This window comes from Oryctolagus cuniculus, chromosome 2, assembly GCF_964237555.1.
Source record: "Oryctolagus cuniculus chromosome 2, mOryCun1.1, whole genome shotgun sequence".
Taxonomy (NCBI): Eukaryota; Metazoa; Chordata; class Mammalia; order Lagomorpha; family Leporidae; genus Oryctolagus; species Oryctolagus cuniculus.
In genome coordinates, this window is record NC_091433.1 from 184,561,315 (window position 1) to 184,581,288 (window position 19,974).

The window sequence follows — 19,974 nt, forward strand, 5'->3', positions numbered from 1 at the left end:
TTGAACATTCTTGATCTCTTCTAATGTGTCACACTGTGGCAGACAGATGCCTGCATGCATACAGATGAAGGAAGAGGCTGATCTATGGGGGCAATTTCAAGGGCATCAGAAACGTCACTCTGCTGTCTGACCATTTTTCTGCTTCTCATAACTGATGCCTGGAAATCAACCACTTATGTGTGATGTGTATATTTTACTCTCAAAGTGTAAATTCCCTTGGGAGGACCTTTTGATTTTTTTTTTCAAATGGAGGTACCTGAGAGCACTTGCCTAGAATAGAGGTCCCTGACCTACTAGAAGGATGGGTAGGAGTATTCAAACTAGAGGGGTTGAGTTCACATAGGTCCTCATGAGTGTATTTTAAGGGAAAGGTTGCCGAGTGATTGTCAGAGAGCTGCAGTACTGGATGCAGTAATTCCTTAAATGAGGACTGAGCCTGTGGCCCACCTGGCACCTTCTGTATCAGATAGAACTGTCCTGTCCCTGTTTACTCCCTTAGGTCACATGAATGGCCCCAATCAGCAGAACTATCCCACCCCTAAAGCTGGCAGGCCATATGACCACCCTCCCCACTGCTGTCTTTGTCCCAAATTGGTGATCACATTCTGACACTGTGGACTTCCCAGCGACAGCTCTGCTGGGGCATTCTCCTGGGAACCAAGCCAGAGCCACAGGGTAAGTGCTGAGGAGACCTCCTGCCTGCCTTTGCTGCATCTGGTTGCCTGCCAGTCTAATTGCCAGCATCCAGCTGCCTTCAGTTTCATCTACAAACAACGAGACTGTCTTAGTGTCTCCTGGTAACAGCGACTTACAAACACACAATTCACCATCAGAGAAGAACTATTTCTAGATGGTTGAAAAGTTAATTTAATTTGGCAAGCCACCTACCAGGCCTGGACTGACACTCAGGAGGAGTCAAAGATGCACAAGTAATGGCCCTGGCCCTCAAGAGGCTCACAATCCACTGGAAAAGGAGACTCAGACACAGAACCTGGCCCTTAGTAGCACCTAAGAGAAGTCCGATTTTAAAAGCACAGTGAAGTCAGCTGCTTCTACTATGCATAAGGAAATGTTGATAAAAAGAGATGGTTTTTTCAGTTGAAATTGAATCTACTTAAAAGGAAGGAGCAATTGGTGCTGACCCTATTAAGCACGAGAGAAGTTATTGAAGGAGGGGAGGATTGGAGGAGAGGGCCAGGCTCTGCAAGCAGCCAGAGCAGGACAGGGGCAGGAAGTCTGGGAGTCGTGCAGTCTGGTGCAGCAGCAGTTTGTGGGGGGTGGGAGAGCAGAAGCTAGTGAGAAAGAGGCTGGGATCAGATCGTGGATTATGCAGAACTTAGAAGCTATGCTAAGAAGTCTGGTATTTTGTAAGCAATCATGTTTGACGAAGGTCACAGAACGCTCCAAGCTATGCTTTAGGAAAGATGCTATAGTCTGATTGAGACATGATGCAGACCTGATGCCAGGGCAAAACAACAGACAGCTCCTTCTGCCAATACCAGGTGGGCCGCACTCAAAGGCAAATTGTGAGAGGAGAGCAGAAACATCGAAAACGGTGGGTTTTAAAAACAGCCTGTGTGCATTGAAATTGTTTTCCATGGAAAATGGATTGTTAGAAGGTTGTTGGGGCCTCAGTCTACATCCCAGCAAGTCCTGGCAAGCAGATCTACTCTAGAAGCACAGACCGTAAGCTCAACAGTCTGGCATCAGCAGGTGCTAGGTTCAGAACCCAGAGCCTGGTCAGTACCGTTCACCACGCCCTGTGCTGAAAGAGTGATATTCCGGTGCACTCCTCCCAACACACTGAGCCACCCAGCCCTGAGCTCTCCTGATATCCCCAGGCTCTGCAGGAAACTCCAAGGAGCCTTGGTTGAAGGAAGCATCAAGTTCGCTGACTCACTCCCTCATCCACTGCACAAATATTTGTGGAGTTCACCCACAATGATTAAATCCTTTCAACAAAGGGAAAAGACTTTACCGTGCTCTTTATTAGTTATTGGATTTTCCATTTCTCATTGTGGGGGTGGAGAAGATGCAATAAAGGCAAGCAGTTTGAAATTGATTGTTTGCTGCTCTCCAGGGTAATTTCCTGATATCTGACAAAATACACAGACTAGGAGAAGCAGCATCAACTTATCGTAAAACCTTTTTTTCCTCTGTATTTTTAGATTTTAAACAATCTCTTAAGTCTCAATTTCCCTATGTTTAAAATGAGTACAATATCTCTAAGCTCGTAAGGTAGCTGTGGGCAGGTTCAGCACCACAGGACAAGGGAAAGCGGTTCACTCGGAACTCTAGGGGGCGCCTATCACAAAGACCACAGGATGAGCGGTGCCTGTTGGAGCAGAACGGTGCACAGCCTGCACAGCCATGTGTGGTAGCCCTGGATCTGAGACAGGATCAAGGAAATGAAGGCTTGGGCTCTGCTTTGTAAACCATGAAGGGGTGTTATAATCCGTTGCCTGGATATACAAAGGAATGTCTAAATCCCAATAGTGATTGTCTAGCACCAGACTAGCTAGGAGCATGGATGTGCCTTGGGCAGCTTAAATTGTATAATAGCAACAAAGAACTGGACTATCACAAATGGGAAACCTTTCAAGCCACTTGATTTTCAGAGGGAAGTTGATTATGGATCACAGAAATATAGAATACTAGTAGCAGATATATATTGAGTTTTTACTTTATTGCACATAGTCTACAAGTGTTCCATGTTCTTTCTCATTTATTCCTCACTGCTATCCTAGGTGGCGAGTTCTGTTATCACCCCCATTTTACAGGTGACAGAGCACTACCAAGGGACATAAATTACAAGACCAGAATATTAGGCTTTGTCTGCAAGCAGTGGAGCAAAGAGCTGACCTCAGACAGTCCTCCAGAGGCCAGGGTCTCCACCGCTGTCTGGCCTTAGTAAAGGACAAACTCTTTTGTAAGCAAGAGTGTGCACCAGCCACCCAGTGAAAGAAACAGACATTTCCAACAAATGAAGCACCAGTGGTGCACTGGGCACTTTCTAGGTACTCATCTCTGCTGGCAAATTCCAAGGGGCCAAGGGAAGCATGATGGACTATGACAGATCTTCCCTCTAGGAGCTTGCACTGTATTGGCAGAAATACAAAAAAATAAGTGAGACAGGAGACCATAAACCGGAACACACCTGCAATTAAGTGGTACCATGCAACAGAGTGTTCAGCAAAGGAAAAGACTATCCAGAAAAGCTTGCTGGAGGGCTTGGATTTTGATTAGAATCTTGGAAGGAGGAATTTGAAAGAAAAATGGAAGAGGGTGCCGTCTCCAAATTTCTCCCTCTTGGTGTAGTTTTGGGTGTGGGTGGGCAAATGAGGCAGAACTGGCCTGCTGGTTATGATAGAGATACTACTTGTAAAATTAGCTGGAGGGAAAAGCAAATAATCCAGCCAGGGTAGCAGTAGCTCCTACAAGCTTAAACTCGTGTTTTGTTTTGTTTTGTTTTGTTTTTTTTTTGTTATTGTTAACTTGATGAAGAATATCAGGATTTTAAATTGTCACAAAATAAACAGAATCATGGCTGATGCCTCATAACACCTGTAGCTCATATACTTGTAATATTTCCATCTGGTTTCAACAGTTATAAGATCTCCCTGCCCCGTGGCAAATTGTGGTGTTATTTTACCAGAGTCCAGTGTCTTTCCTCATCCTGAAACATACTCATTTCTGACACATGATCTCAAACTGAATGTCAGAGAAACAGGAGAGCATTCAGAGTTGAAAAAGGAGCAAGAGATAGAGCCTAGGTAGTCCAAGGAGGAGTATAAACATGTCTAAACATCAGGAGTCCAGAGATGTGTAATAAAGGCAACAGAAGCTCTGAAAGATAGAAAAGCATCTGGTTCAGGACAGAAAGATGTCTCTGCTCCTTCCCCAGGAGCCTGAGCTGTTATTGAAAGCTGTGCATCAACACCAGCAGAGCTTTGATCCTCGCCATACTAAGTATACAGAAACAGCCGAGAATGGACAGACAAGCACATTCCAGCTGAGAGGTAAACGCAAACCAATGCACACAGCAATGTGCGGGGTACACATTTGTCTAAAATACTTCTTTGAAGCCCTTGATTACAGAAACTGTTGCTTGGATGAATTTAGTCCATTATTTTGAAACATTTAGAAATAATAGTTCTATTTTAGGTTTCCTGGGCTCTAAACTTGGCAGTGATGGAATTAAATCCCAAATAGAAGCCCTGATTTTCAGGAGTAACCAATTGTTTCTCCCCCTTCTCCCATTTCGGCTTCTAAATGATCCTTTTCTACAGCACAATCTGCAAGTTCCCAGAATGCAACTGACACATAATGATAAGGGCCTTCCCATGCAGTGTTGTCAATGTGACAAGATTACACAGCAGTATTTTACCTTGCATCATGACTGGACCCACAGAATAAGTGCCCTGAAATGAATGATCCTGGGATGGTGCCTTATCATGCGGCACTTCTCAATGCAGTGTCTCTGCCTAATTACTCTGAAGCCAGACTGTCAGTCCTCAGTTGCTTCATCCTGCCAAGGCCAAAGGAAAGGTGTTTTGAGATGATAAAGCTGAAGCGATACATTAGCTATTTGCACTGCCTTGTTTTATGTATTCAAGTATTCCTTGAGCACTGACTTCCTAATTTTTACCTACCAGAAGGTAAGCCACATGGAAAGAGAAACTCAGTGGGTCTTGGTCATACTCACAAGATTCATAACGGTGTCTGGCACAGAATGAGTACTCAGGGGCCAGTGTCCTTGTGCAGAAGGTTAACCTGCAATCTGCAACATAAGCATCCCATGTAGGAGCACAGGATCAAGTCCCAGATACTCCACTTCTGACCCAGCTCCCTATGAGTGCTCCTGAGAAGGCAGCAGAAGATAGCCCAAGAGCCCGGATCCCTGGCACCCCCATGGAAAACCCAGATGGAGTTCCCAGCAATTGGTGACAATCTGGGGAGTTAACCAGAGGATGGAAGATCTCTTTCCCTTTGTTACTCTGCCTTTCAAATAAATATGGTAAATCTTTTTCTAAAAATACATGCTCAAAAGTAGTTGGATAAATATATATAAATCCTATATACTTATTCCAAAAATATTAGCTCATTTGCTACCATGTCATGCATAACACACATTAAAAACAAAACAGAATGCTACCTTCAAGTTAGAGAATAGAAACAAAACATGGATTTTCAATTACCTTTGGATTTTCAATTTCATGTGGAATGAAAACAGACAGGAGAAAATTATATATAGAACAAAAAGGGGGGCTAGCATTATGGTGTAGTGAGTTAAACCACTGCCTGTGATGCCAACATCCCACATGGTTTGAGTTCCAGCTGCTCCACTTCCAGACTAGCTCTCTGCTAATACACCTTGGAAAGCAGAGGAATATGGCTGACGTTCTTGGGATCCCTGCACCCACGTGAGAGACTCTGAAGAAGTTCCTGGCTTCAGCCTGGCACTGCCCCAGCCATTGTGGCCATGTGGGAAGTGAGCCAATGGGTGGAAGATCCTTTTCTCCCTATCTATGCCTTTCAAATGAATTAAAATAAGTATTCAAAAACAAAACAAGAATAGCAAATAAAGTTATAAGAAAATTAGAGTCATGTGGGCAGATGTCATTGTGACATGGGAGGGTAGACAAGGAGTCTGAACACACAGTTCAAGCTGAGACTTAAAGGACAAGGAAAAGTCCTTCAGCGACTGCTGCAGAGGGAATTGGAAAAAAAAAAATAGAAGGATCCTTCTTTTGCACCTTCCTCCAAAACAATGGACAGAATGTTAACAACTCTCTATAATACAGGGGTATTTTTTAGAATACATATCTAGGGGCCAGCACCAATGCATAGTGGTTTAAGCCATCGTCTGCAGTGCTGGCATCCCACATAGGCACCAGCTAGCTGCTCCACTTGTGATCCAGCTCCCTGCTCATGCGCCTGGAAAAACAGCAGAGGATGGTCCAAGTGCAAGAGCCCCTGTACCCACATGGGAGACCATTATGAAGCCCCGGCTTTGGCCTGGCCCAGCCCTGGTCATCACAACCATTTGGGGAATAGGCCAGAAGATAGAAGATCCCTCCCCTCTCCTCCACCTTTCTCATTGTTCTTCAAATAAATCTTAATTATATATGTATATACATATATATAATTATTATAGAATGGTAATTTCACTCTCATTTTCTCCAATTTTCTCATTGTGGATCAATAACAACTTTGAGAAGCCGGATCAGGGAACAAGTTGATGACATCCAAAAAATGTTGGGCAGCATTCCTGTGTAACCTGTACACAAGTAAACATTTGTTTAATTGCAGAGTCAAGCTTAAGGACATGCCAGGCTCTGCACTGGGTCCTCAAGATGTGGACCTGTAACAGGCAGCACTGAATACTTAACTCCTCTAGTTTTTTTACCTCCAGCGACTGTGAATTCTAAGAAGAAGGTAGAGCTACCACGGAGCTAAGAATTAGGTGAGACCTTTAACACCAACAGTCTATTATTTTTCTGATAATTTGTTTTAAGAAACCAATCAGACACATTGAGATTTGATTTGCACCTGATTGCAAGGAGTCCTAAGAGGAAGGAATAATGGGGGAGGAGGAAGGACAATCTTCAAAAGGCCCATAGAAAATGCATATGATGAAAGAATTATGCAATGATTTCAGGGTTTTTTTTTTTTTTTGTACCAAAAGCAATTTATATTTTAATTCCATTTTTTCATGAACTTTTTAAAGGTCCCTAGGATGCAATATTTCTAAATTTGGAACTTGAGTGTCTCACAGAAGGGGTTTATTACTTAAGTATTATCCACCTATACAGTAGAATTACTATTTTCATTATTGTCTTTAAAGACATTTCCCAATTATTCCAATTAAATCTACATTTAAGTTCCAATGAGATGGACTTGCCATGTCAAGACTTGAAAAGTAAATGCATGCATTAGCTGAAGTGTTTCGCCAGTTACTTTATAAATTCACTGTATCACATTTCCTAACATTATAAAAGGGAAGAGATTCCATTAGCAGGGATTTCAAAGAAAAAACAAAAAAACAAAAAAGCTCTCTGGAACTCAGAGGGAATTAGAAGGAGTCAGCTGAGGAGAAAACTCTGATATCTCTTCTAGCCAACATTGCACCAGAGGTACTAGTTTGTGCCTGAAGTTAATAAAAAGAAAAAAATTTTAAAACTTGAGGTAATAGAAACTATTTACAGGGAATAGGATGTTTCCAGATTAAAATTGAGATGATCTATGGATTCACTATAGAATTATTCTGATTTTAGTAAACTTGCCAGATACAAAAATCATTTTAAAAATTAATTATACTTCTACATGCCAATAATAAAGATCCAGAAATTTCAATTTTTAGAAACATGCCTTAATAATTATAACAAAGAATATCTAGGAATAAGCCTAAGAAGTGCAAGATTCTGATAGAGATTATAAAATTGTATTGAAAGACTGAGAAATACAGAGAAAGACAGTTCAAAGAGATACACAATTTCCTAGGAAAAGACAGTATTATAAACTTGCCAATTCTCACAAATAAATGCAAACAGCCAACATAATCACAATGAAAATCTATATAGGGTTCTGTGCAGAACTTAAAAAACTGACTCTAAAATGAATATGGAAAAGTAAAGGGCAACATTCAAGACTCTGCTGAAGAACTAAGTTAAGGACTTGCCCAACCAGGTAGCAAGACTTAAGAAAGCAGCAGCAAACTATAGAAATTGAGAAAATATAGTACTAGTTCAGGAATAGTTAAAAGGTCCTAAGTTTGATTCATGACAGAGTTGGAAGATCATTGCATAAACAAACAACAGCTGCTATGGAATTTCATTATCTAATGAGAAAAATAACTGAAATTTAATTGCTACCTCATACCACACCCAGATCAGTTACAAGCTAACTAAATTTTAACTGTAAAAGATTTAGAAGAGCCGGTGCTGTGGCTCACTTGGTTAATCCTTTGCCTGTGGCGCCGGCATCCTATATGGGCTCTGGGTTTTAGTCCCGGTTGCTCCTCTTCCAGTCCAGCTCTCTGCTGTGGCCCGGGAAGGCAGTGGAGGATGGCCCAAGTGCTTGGGTCCCTTAACCCGCATGGGAGACCAGGAGGAAGCACCTGGCTCCTGGCTTCGGATCAGCGCAGCACACCGGCCTTAGCAGCCATTTGGGGGGTGAACCAACGGAAGGGAGACCTTTCTGTCTGTCTCTAACTCTGCCTGTCAAAATAAAAAAAAAAAAGATTTAGAAGATAGATCAGAAAATTCAATCATGATCTTTGGTAGGAAAGGATTTAAATGAAATCAACAAAATAAAGGAATTTTTTAAAATTTTATTTGTTTATTTGAAAGAGTGATAGAGGAGACAGAAAGATTGAGATCCCCCCAAATGCCTGCAATAACCAGGGCTGAGCCAGGCTGAAGCCAAGAGCTAGGAACTATATTCAGATCTCCCACATGGGTAGCAGGAACCCAACTACGTGGGCCATCAACTGTTGCTTCCCAGTTGCATTTGTAGGCAGCTGGATGAGAAGCAGAGGTGGGACTCAATGTCAGGACTCCTATAGGATGCTGATGTCCCAAGTGCTGGCTTAACCCATAGTGCCACAATGTCTACCTCTCAAGAAAAGATTGAGTAAACTCATCTAAGATTAAAAATATAAACTTCTACTCAGCAAAAGACAATAAAGTGAATGATAAAACAAGCCAGGTTATATAAATAATTTCCACAAATTAACAAAAAAAAAAAATAAGGACAAAAACAATGACAAAAGACACAGACAGGCATTTCACAGCGGAGGAAATACAGCCTAGAAAAATGCACAGAGATCCTCAACTATTTAAGAATTATTTTATTTATTTTAAAGAGAGTTACAGAGAGAAGTAGAGCCAGAGAGAGGTCTTCCACTCCCCTGGTATACTCCCCAGATGACCCCAACAGCCAGGAGCCAGGAGCTTCTTTAAGGTCTCCTACTTGGTCCATCTTCTACTGCTTTCCCAGGCCACAGCAGAGAGCTGTATTGGAAGTGGAGCAGCCGGGGCTGGATTGGCACTCTGTTGGGATGCTGGCACTGCAGGCTGGGGCTTTAACCCAGTGTGCCACAGCGCCGGCCCCTCAACTATTTTTTCATGAGACCATAGTCAATTGAAGTTGATTCAAATGTATTAGACTACAAAACTCTGCAGTTGACAAGAGGCCAGCACTGCATAGCAGGTAAAGCTGCCACCTGCAGCACTGGCATCCCATATGGGCACTGGTTCAAGTTCCAGCTGCTCCACTTCTGATCCAGTTGCCTGTTAATTTGTCTGGGAAATCAGTGAAAGATGAGCCAAGTCGTTGGGCCCCTGCACCCACATGGGAGAAGTGAATGAAGTTCCTGGCTCTTGGATTCAGCCCAGCCCAGCCCTGGCCATTGTGGCCATTTGGGAAGTGAACCATCAGAAGGAAGCTCTCCATTTCCTCCCTCTGCCTCTGCCTCTGCCTCTCAGTAATTCAGTAACTGTGACTTTCAAACAAATAATCTTTATAAAAAAGAGTTGGTGAAAAAAGCTGAAACAATCTGAGTAATGAAATAGTATTGGTGGCCGGCGCCGCGGCTCACTAGGCTAATCCTCCACCTTGCGGCGCCAGCACACCGGGTTCTAGTCCCGGTTGCCCCTCTTCCAGGCCAGCTCTCTACTGTGGCCCAGGAGTGCAGTGGAGGATGGCCCAAGTTCTTGGGCCCTGCACCCACATGGGAGACCAGGAGAAGCACCTGGCTCCTGGCTTCGGATCAGCGCAGTGCGCCGGCCACAGCGCACCGTGGCAGCCATTGGAGGGTGAACCAATAGCAAAGAAGAACTTTCTGTCTCTCACTGTCCACTCTGCCTGTCAAAAAAAAAAAAAAAATGAAAATCAAAGATACATCTTCCATACATAAAAATTCCAAATAAATGATGTAGCTACTCTACCCTAAAGAAGAGGGAATATAACTCCCCACTCTGTAGGTGTGGGCTACAGAGAGCAACAACCTTCTTGCAAAGTGCACTGTATAGAAAAGGAGGAACTCTACAGCAGCGAACCTGAGAAACAGTACTTCACAAGGAGATCAAATTCGAATCAATAGTCATAAGTCATACTATAATACATATTCCTGATATGATAAAATGGCACTTTGTCTCTATAATCTTCTTTCCAAAAATCTATTACCCCAGTTTAATCATGAGAAAAACATCAAACAAATTCCCATGGAAGGGTATCCAATAAATTACCTGACCAGCTTTTCTGAAAACTGTCAAGGTCCAGGCACCTATGGGCCAAATCCAGCCTGCCATCGGCTTTTGTAAATAGATTGGTGGGAGAACAGGCATACTCATTCATGTGCACACTGTCTATGACTGCTTTGCTGTACAAAAGTAAACTAGTCATAGAAGAGATCATATGTCTTGCAGAACCAAAAGGTATTTACTGTGGTTCTTCACTGAAGAATTTTGATGATCTGAAGGTAGGTGTTTGGAACAACAGTTAAGAAATCCACATTGGTGTGCCTGGGTTTAAGTCCTTGCACCACTCCTAATTCCAGATTCCTGCTAATGAGCACCCTGGGAGGCCGTAGGTAATACTTCAAGTGGTTGGGTTCCAGCCACTCATGTGGGAGGCCCAGATCAAGTTCCTGGCTGCCAGCTTCAGCTTGGCAGTGAAAGAACATTTTCTCACAAACTCTCTCAAATATAAATTTTTATTTTATTTAGATTGTACTTGTTTGAAAGGCAGAATTACAGAGAGGAGAGAGATTGATCTTCCATCACTGGTTCATTCCCCAAATGGCTGCAATGGCCAGGGCTGGGCCAGGCTGAAGCCAGGAGCTCATGCAGTCTCTCATGTGGGTACAGAGGCCCAAATACTTGGGCCATCCTCCATTGCCCTCCCAGGCACATTAGCAGGGGGCTGGATTGGAAGTGGAGCAGCTGGGACTCAAACCAGCACTCTGTTGGGATGCTGGCATCGTGGGCTGCAGCTTAACCCACTGTACCACAGCATCAGTCCCTCAAATACAAATTTATAGAAAATTATGCTAATTTCTTTCACCTTCAAAGCCATACAGGATGTACTTCCAATTTGATTTCTTCTGCCATATGTCTCTCACTCTAGCCTGAGAAAACTTGGAAGTTTGTGTGATAAGATTTGGTCCACAGGGATAACCCACAATAACCTTATCAATTTTTATAATTGTTCTTGTATCTGCAAAAATCTTTTTTTTGCTACTTACCAGAACATATTTAGAGATTTCAGAAATTTGGGCAGGATATCTTTGAAGGGTTACTCTGCCTCCCCAAAAAACTGGGACAGTATTCGCCCGAGGCAAACATGACAATTACATCCTGCAGGACCAACTGTGGCCCTGTTGCCAGCCCATGGGAGACAGGGCCAATCCACCCTTGTTTCTCTTAATACTGTGCCACCTAGAACCCTTCACTCCAGATAATAAGGACTAATTAATCAGTTTTGGTCTGTGAAGTTAACCACATTCTGTAATTCCATTGGTTTAACCCTTTTCTTAGGTATTTAAATCCAATTGAAAATTTATCCCTGTTAAAAATAAGAGTGGGAATAAGAGAGGGAGGAGATGTACATTTCAACACACATTCCATTGGACTTACCCCTGAAGGTGAGGTTGAAAACTTGTCATGGGACTCCAAATCCCATTAAGTTGGCAGGTACCAATGCCATCTTACTAGTTAAAGTGATAGTTTTAAGTGCATAACTGATCATAAAGATAGGATTAAGTGTCAAAGGGATCACATAAATAAGACCAAGTGTCTGCTAATAACAAATAGAATTAAAAAGGAGAGAATGATCCAACATGGGAAGCAGGTCACACAGCAGACTCATAGAATGACAAATGCCCTAAACAGCAGTATGGCCTCAGAATCAGCCTTAAGACCTGCGGATCTGGCTAAAAAGCCCATGAGAGAATTTCATAACTGGAAAGCCAAGACACTGTGGCAAAAAAAATGACCTACATGAAAGTTCTCTGAGAGAGATCCCAATGGAAAGAAGGGGTCATCAAAGGAGCTACCTTTCTCTGAAGGGAGGAGAGAACTTCTACTTCAAATATGGCCCTGTCTAAATAATGTTGAAATTTGTGGACTCAAGAGGCTTCCATAGCCTTGGTAGCTCATGACAAGAGCCTCGGGTGATCACTGGAGTCATAAATAAGAGTACCAATTGTTAAATCAACAACAGGAGTCACTGTGTACTTGCTCCCCATGTAGGATCTCTGGTCTTAATGATTTGTACTATGAGTATTAACAGTAAAACTTGTCTTCAAACAGTACTTTATACTTTGTGTGTCTGTGTGGGTGCAAACTGTTGAAATCTTTACTTAGTATAGAGTTGATCTTCTGTATAGAAAGATAATTAAAAATGAATCTTAATGAAGAATGGGATAAGAGGGAGTAGGAGATGGGATGTGAGTGGGGATGGGAGAGCAAGTATGGTGGGGGGAGAACTGCTATATTCCAAAAGCTATACCTATGAAATTTATATTTATTAAATAAAAACTTAAAGAAATGCAGATAGATTCTCAGGCCATGCCCCAGACCAACTGAATCAGAAACTCTGAGATAGGTTCCTCAGTCAGCATTTGCAAGCCCTGCAGGTGATCCGGATGCATTCTAAAGGTTGAAAACTACTGCAATGTAGGGCTAGATGGAGCAGTAGATGAAGTTGTGCCTGTAGAACACTAGACCTGGCACCCACATACAGGCACTCTGAGACAAAAAGGATTCTCAATTCCTTTTACAAACAAGAGGAACAGTGAATTGATGGATCACTAACACTTTACTGTAAACTAGTTCAAAATATCATCTAGGAAATATTTGCACCTACAAGGCCATGTGACATAGTACATGTTATTTTCCTCATTTTTAAAAAAACAGATGGCAGAATTGGGGCTCAAGAAGGTGAGGATTTTCCTTAAGGTTATCTGGAGTAAAGAAAAACAGGAATAGGATCCAGACAACTAACTCTGCATTTGGTCATTTTCCAGCCCCCTGCCCTCCCCTTCCCCAGCTCCTATTTAGCATTAAGGACCAACCCCCTGATGGGGAAAGAATAATTAAGAGCTTATCATGGGCCCTGCAAGGCTCTGGCTGCTCATAGGGACTGAGCATATCTGTATACGGAGAATCTAAAGTCTCCTGCCTGGGGACTTAATCGTTCTGCCCTACTTGCTGACGAAGGCATGAAAATATGACCCTGATCTGCAAGGTAGCATTCTCCTCCCATTTCTGCTAAAAATACAAGAGTTATTGTAACCACAACTCATGTAAAAGTTGATTTAAACACATCTAAATAGGTCATTCACTGTTATGTGTTTATTGTATTCACCATCTCAGATTTTCAAGGTGATGGAAAATATTTTTGGGTAAAGGCAATCTGGCATGTTAATCTAAACAAAACATGCCCTGGTCAGTGTCCCAGTATTAGAAAGACCCTGTATTGATCCAGTTTGTGTTGCTCTGTTGCTCGAATAGAATACCTGAGGTTGGGTACTTTACCACAAAAAAAAAAAAAAAAATTACTTCTACTTGGCTCTGGTGAGGGGCTCCTGGCTCTATCACATGGTGGTAACACATGTGAGAGAGAGAGACAGGAGACCAGAGGCATCCAGGAACCAAGCTCACTGTTTATTACAACAGCCCACTCTCTCAAAAACCAACCAGAACCCTAGAAGAACTGCATTAATTCCTTCCATTGGCAATGTCCTCAGTGACTTATTGCCCTTCCATTGGGCCTCACCAGCACCACCAGCTACACATGAGCCTTTGGGGACACCCTAAATTCACAGCTAGCCCTGTGGCCACAGTGCCTGTGCAGTGGTGAGAGTGTCGAGACTGTTTTAGAGGGTTAAGATATTTTAATAGCCCACTAAGGACCAGGCAACATACTAGATATAAGGAGTCGGCGGTTCAAATGAAAGGTGGAATTATTCACTGAGAAGTTACACCTCTGGTAACAAGGCTAGACAAACACCTGTAAGGACAGAGGTGGACTATAGGCGAGAAAGTCTGGAATCTTCTCTCAGCCTTGACCATAACCGCAACAAGGTACCTGAGAGGCAGTGTCATTCAGTGGTGGCCTTCTGGATCTGGGAGTGGTGCCAGCGTTCTGAGGAGTCCAGAAATCATGCCAGACTGATGGTGGGGTAGAAGCTGCACGAGTTCAGGGATCTCCTCTGCAGCCAGAATGGGCAGGCTCAGAGCTCCACAGTATGTCACCTGCTGTGCTTTACACACCTTGTCATTTATGTCTGTCTCCCTGAAGTTTTTTTGCTTTGGTTCAGTGTGGTCTTTTGAGAGTTTTAGCTATCTCCATGTGGTAGTGAGAGCCAGAAATACTTTGTGTCTACCTCAGCTTCTCAGTCTAGAGACCACTTAGAGGGGCCCCAAGAATCAGCTTCGGCACCATGACATTTTATTTAGAGAGGCAAATTTCTTACCAAAACTACATCTCTTAGTGTAAGAATTACAATGCTACAGGGGATTTTAGAATGAATCTAACTTCTAAAAATATAGCCCAATAAACAGGAGTGTCAATTGGTAAAGTCAACAACAGGAGTCACTGTGCACTTACTCCTCATGTAGGATCTCTGTCCTTAACGTGCTGTACACTGAGGCTTAATGCTATAACGAGTACTCAAACAGTATATTTCACTTTGTGTTTCTATGGGGGTGCAAACGACTGAAATCTTTACTTAATGTACACTAAACTGATCTTCTGTAAAAAAAAAAAAAAAAAAAAAAAAAAAAAAAAAAGAAATTATCAATTCCCAACTTGACTCTCACTGGGATTAAACATGACAATAGGTCTGATCTGATTTCATCATCATTTAAAAAAAATCATCTATTATTTTTCACTTTATGTTTCTGTGTGGGAGCAAACTGTTGAAATCCTTACTTAAGGTATACTAAGCTGATCTTCTGTATATTAAGATAATCGAAAATGAATCTTGATGTGAATGGAAGGGGAGAGGGAGTGGGAAAGGGGAGGGTTGTGGGTGGGAGGGACGGTATGGGGGGGGGAAGCCATTGTAACACATGAGTCGTACTTTGGAAATTTATATTCATTAAATAAAAGATAAAAAAAAAATATATAGCCCAGACATTTTCTTATTGTCCCAAGGTGAATGATGACAGGAGACAGCCTCCCTGGCAGCCCTGATGTTGAAGGAAGGTACATCAAGGCAGAAGAGAAAATTTCCTCAAACAGGATCCGTCTATTTAGAAGCTGCCCTCTGCTTCTTAGCCACAAGATCTACAGGGAAGAGAGGGGTGAAGTTTCTTGCGAAGTCTTGTTCTTCCTCCTACATCAAATAACCAGGACAGCTCATGTGCACGGAAGGTCCACTACCTTCTTGAGGTCTTCAGCCCTTGCACTTGGATTACTCTCCAATTCTTTTCACCATCATCCCAGGTCTTAAAGGGAGTATGAGATAAGGCAAAGGGATTTCAGCAGTTGGTGCCAGCTACTGCTCTGTGGTTTCTCCCAATCTGAAACTGGGAGCCAAAACAAGGTGTTACTCTCAAGGCCAGGTGAACAATAAGTTCCTCTACCTTCTCTGTCAAGGAAAGACAAGACTTAGGAAAAGTTCCAACCTGTCTTACCAGCTACCCGCCCAAGCCTTGACGGCCAGACCAGCGAGGTCTCTGTCCAGGAAGCCTTCACTTTCTTTCCCTTACATAAGACCCTGCTTCTGCCTCTTTACTTCCTTATCCTGCCCTACCCTTGTCCTGCCATGGGTGACCCCTTAACTTCCTGCCTGCATGTGTGGCCACACAGTAGCTCTTCTATTTCTCTGGGTCAGTTCTGCTCAATTTGGTCCCCTGCTTTGATCAGCAGGAACTTCCACTCAAGATCAAGTTCACAAACTTCCTCTAATTATACATTCCTGAACAGTCATCTTTCAAAGGTGCGTTGTATTCAATTCTAATCATCACCTTTTTATTTCACAATACCTGTATTTTAAAATACAACTGTCATAATCCAAGAAGTAAAGGTATTCAAACTGGTATGTTAATAGAAGGAAATAGTTACCAATTTCTGTGCATTTGAGGATGTACCAATCACTGCAATAAGTTCAGTTCACTGGGGATTCATGTTCCACTAAGCATTTAACAGAATTGAATGCAGTTAAAGCAGAACTAGGAAACTTAAAGAATTGATAATTTTGTCCCTTTGAACATAGACTAGAGGCAATGTATTTCAGTATTACTGAACTTCCAGAGGCTACAGAAAATAGCTATTATTTTATTTTTAGTTCTAGCAATCTACAAATCCTAACCTGAGATTCCTAATATTCTTCTTACACATTACACATTCAATACACATGTTAAAGAAGAGGTTTTGACTTAGAGCACTGAGTCAGGAATCTCAAAGCCAATCGTGTGACACAGTACAAGTCCTATGTATCCCCCCAAACGTTAATTTACAAATTGGAAAATGGGAGAGTAGCAATGTATGTCACATTTATAGGGCTGTCATCAGGATCAGTGACAGAACACATGTGAAAATGCCTGCGAGGGTCTGGCACAGCCTCAGAGAATCCTTGGTTGGTATGATAGCTTTTCCTTGTCAGATAGGAGAGACAGCCTTGATTCTATAAGCAATGCACTTTTCAGAACTCTGACAAATATTACTTTCAAAAGCTTAGCCTCCAGTGACAATTTAGGTTATGATATTTTCACTTTCAAAAGTTAACATTAAATGCTGTGGATGCATCAGGTCCTTTCCAGGAATGTCCTCTTAGATCACTGCCTGTAGACACAGAGGGGTGAGTCACAGGGCCATGATTTGAATGCACACTTAGCTGGTGCTTCCTACACACTCATAGCCTCAAAGTGGGCTGAGGACTATCTACACCAGAGCCACCTGGAAGCTTTAAAAAGCATGAATTCCAGAGAGAAGTGTTGGTGTCAGTCCATCTTCCATTGCTGTGACAAAATACCTGGCATAAAGGAAAGATGTCTTTTCTTATGGAAAGTACTTGAAGCTGGGAAATTTAAGAGCCTGGTGTCTGTAAGTCCTCATGCTGCTCCAACTCATGGTGGAACACGAAGGGGTACGCAGAAGTGCATGAAACAGAACACAGAGGCAGCTTGGCATTATGAGAGCTCTGCCTTGAAAAAAGGAAGCCATTCCCAGGAGAAAGGTGTGCATCCCTCTTGAACACTGTTGTAACACTGTTATACTGGGACTCAGATTTCAACATGGGACTCGGTAGGGACAAAGGGTACCCAGATGATAGCACAGGGCATTGAAGAGATGCAACACTATTCACCATAGACAAAAGGGGAAAGTGATACCCACATCCACTGATGGACAAATAAAATATGGCAAATATTCATATTTGTGGTAGGATATCATTAGACCTTATAAAGGAAAATATGATATTTGATACATCCTTGAGGACATTGTTTAATGAAATTAGCAAGACACAAATACTATATGCTTCCACTTATAAGAGGTACCTAAAGCAGTCAACTTAGAGAAAATGAAAATGGTTGATGCCAAGGGTTAGAAAAGGGGAGAATGGGGAGTTAGAGTTTCTGAAATGAATTGTGATGACAGCTGAACAGTGTGAATTACTTCATGCCATTGAACTACACATTTTAAAAATGTTAAGATGGCCCTTGTTGCACCATGCCTCCAGGCACGAGGCCTTGCTTACTCCACATGGCACCCGGCCTGCTCTCTGCCTGGGATGGACCCAACTTAGCTTCTAGACTTCTTTCTCACTTTAATTAAAGCCCTCACATTCCTGTGCATTTCTCTCACTGAATAAAACCTTTAAAAACTTACCATGTTGTCTGGTCTATTTGAGCCAGTATTCAGAATTCTTCTCTGAATCGATGGCAAGAACCCACCAAGATTATTATTATTAAAAATTATTAATAAGCTGGACGATATAATGGTGACTGAAGTAGGCAGGCATATAGGTTAAAATCGATCAGGTTTGAGAGCTGGAAGACCATGCCTTTGCCACGCCCCTGTGTGACCTAACACCCTGATATCTTCACCACAGCCCTGTGTGACCTCATGCCCTACCTGGCCACAACTGGGTGCCCACCAGCCAATCAGGTTAATTAACCACTCCCCTTTGGAAGTGGGTTAAAAGCCTGGGACACATTGTGTCCAGCCTTCTCTTCTTCCCTGGCCTCTTGCCAGGAGGGGGCCTGCTGTAACCCTACGCCTCCAGGGCACGTGGCCCGAAGGCTTCCTGGCCTAGATGCTCCTCCACATGGCTGGTTCCTGGTGCTCGGTATGAACCCAGATTTAGCTCTCTCTCTTAAATAAAGTTCTCACTCTCCTATGCATCTTTCTCAAGGCTTAAAATGTACCATGCTGCCTTGTTTATCTGTGCCGGTATTTAGAATTCTTCTCTAAATATTAGGCAAGAACCTTCTCAGGCTTATTAATATTAGGGATTTATTAATAAGTGTATGGTTATATCGCATGGCACCCCAAATTCTGGTAGCATATGTTGAACCCCAGATGGCGCTTCTGGGGTAAAGGACCACATTTTTGTGTAGATTTTAGGGGGTCATTCCTGATATCAGTGACTATGAAGGGACTTTAATAATGGAGGGATTCGGCCGGCGCCGCGGCTCACTAGGCTAATCCTCCGCCTAGCGGCGCCGGCACACCGGGTTCTAGTCCCGGTCGGGGCACCGGATTCTGTCCCGGTTGCCCCTCTTCCAGGCCAGCCCTCTGCTGTGGCCAGGGAGTGCAGTGGAGGATGGCCCAGGTGCTTGGGCCCTGCACCCCATGGGAGACCAGGAAAAGCACCTGGCTCCTGGCTCCTGCCATCGGATCAGCGCGGTGCGCTGGCCGCAGCGCGCCAGCCGCGGCGGCCATTGGAGGGTGAACCAACGGCAAAAGGAAGACCTTTCTCTCTGTCTCTCTCTCTCACTGTCCACTCTGCCTGTCAAAAAAAAAAAAAAAAAAAAAAAAAAAAAATAATGGAGGGATTCCCCCGATATTAATTAAAAAGGAAAAACCAGCAACATGGTAAGAGACTGCTTCCCCTGGCTTGTAACTTTGCTTACCTTTCTGCATTCAACCCCATCCCTTATCTGCACTCAGGGCTTCCCCTTAGATCAAGGAGCAAGCATTCACCCTGCCATACCCTGCCTCTGCCAGGGCTGGGGGAAGAGAAGGTTTTCCACTCTGGTCCTGGGCAGGGGGCCTGGGTTGTGCTCCTTACCACTGCCAACCCTGAGGAGAGTGCAGGCTCTGGCTGTGCTGATGGCACTCTCACTGCTCCTCTGGTTCCAGCCCCACAGCCCAGGTGCCAAGGAGAGTACACTCCTGGGGGAGAGGCAGGAGCCAAGGCAGAGGAGATGGGATTCACATTATTCACATTTGCTCCCTCCTGCCACCACCACTGGCCCACTCAGGTCCAAGGGGGTGTTGGGCCACTCCTAGAACAGCCACAACCAAGTCACAGCTGCACAAACAGAGCAAACATGCTGGTGCTGCCTGCTCCAGCCCTGTGCGGTGCTGTAACTAGTGGCTCTAGCAAGCACCACCCTGCCCCAGCAGCCTGAGGAACCACAGCCACTCTGCCCAGCCTTTTCATTCAAACATGAGCAAATGACAGAGCTTAGGTGGGTTTCTTTGAGTTTTAATGCTTGTGGTTTTCAGAAAATGCATGGATTGGTTTCTGTTCACTATTTCTCACTTTGATAACTACAGGAAAAAAAGACAACTTAAGTTTTTTCTAAGGTTAAAATTTAAAAGGCTTTATTTTACAGACTTTTAAATTGTATTGAAAAATTTTGCTTTGCCTCAGGGTCTTTGATTTTCAAATCAAACATGCTTTCAATTGTTAATTTCGAACTGGGGAACTGGTTTGGTTGCCTAGTAACCTGGTTGCAACAGGGAGGTGGAGCACTAAACATGGCTGATGTTCCACTTCCTGCTGCAGAGGGT

General features: G+C 43.2%; 1 long non-coding RNA gene across 1 annotated transcript in view; it reads right to left on the reverse strand.

Moving 5' to 3' along the window:
- LOC127489191 (uncharacterized) overlaps positions 1-18,673 on the reverse strand; it is a 94,503-nt gene extending 75,830 nt beyond the window's left edge. The window contains exons 1-2 of the long non-coding RNA XR_011386957.1: positions 17,842-18,673; positions 15,394-15,539 (exon numbers count right to left, since the gene is read on the reverse strand). This is a non-coding gene — a long non-coding RNA (uncharacterized lncRNA). The remainder of the gene's footprint in view (positions 1-15,393; positions 15,540-17,841) is intronic.
- Between the last annotated feature and the right edge of the window lie 1,301 nt (positions 18,674-19,974).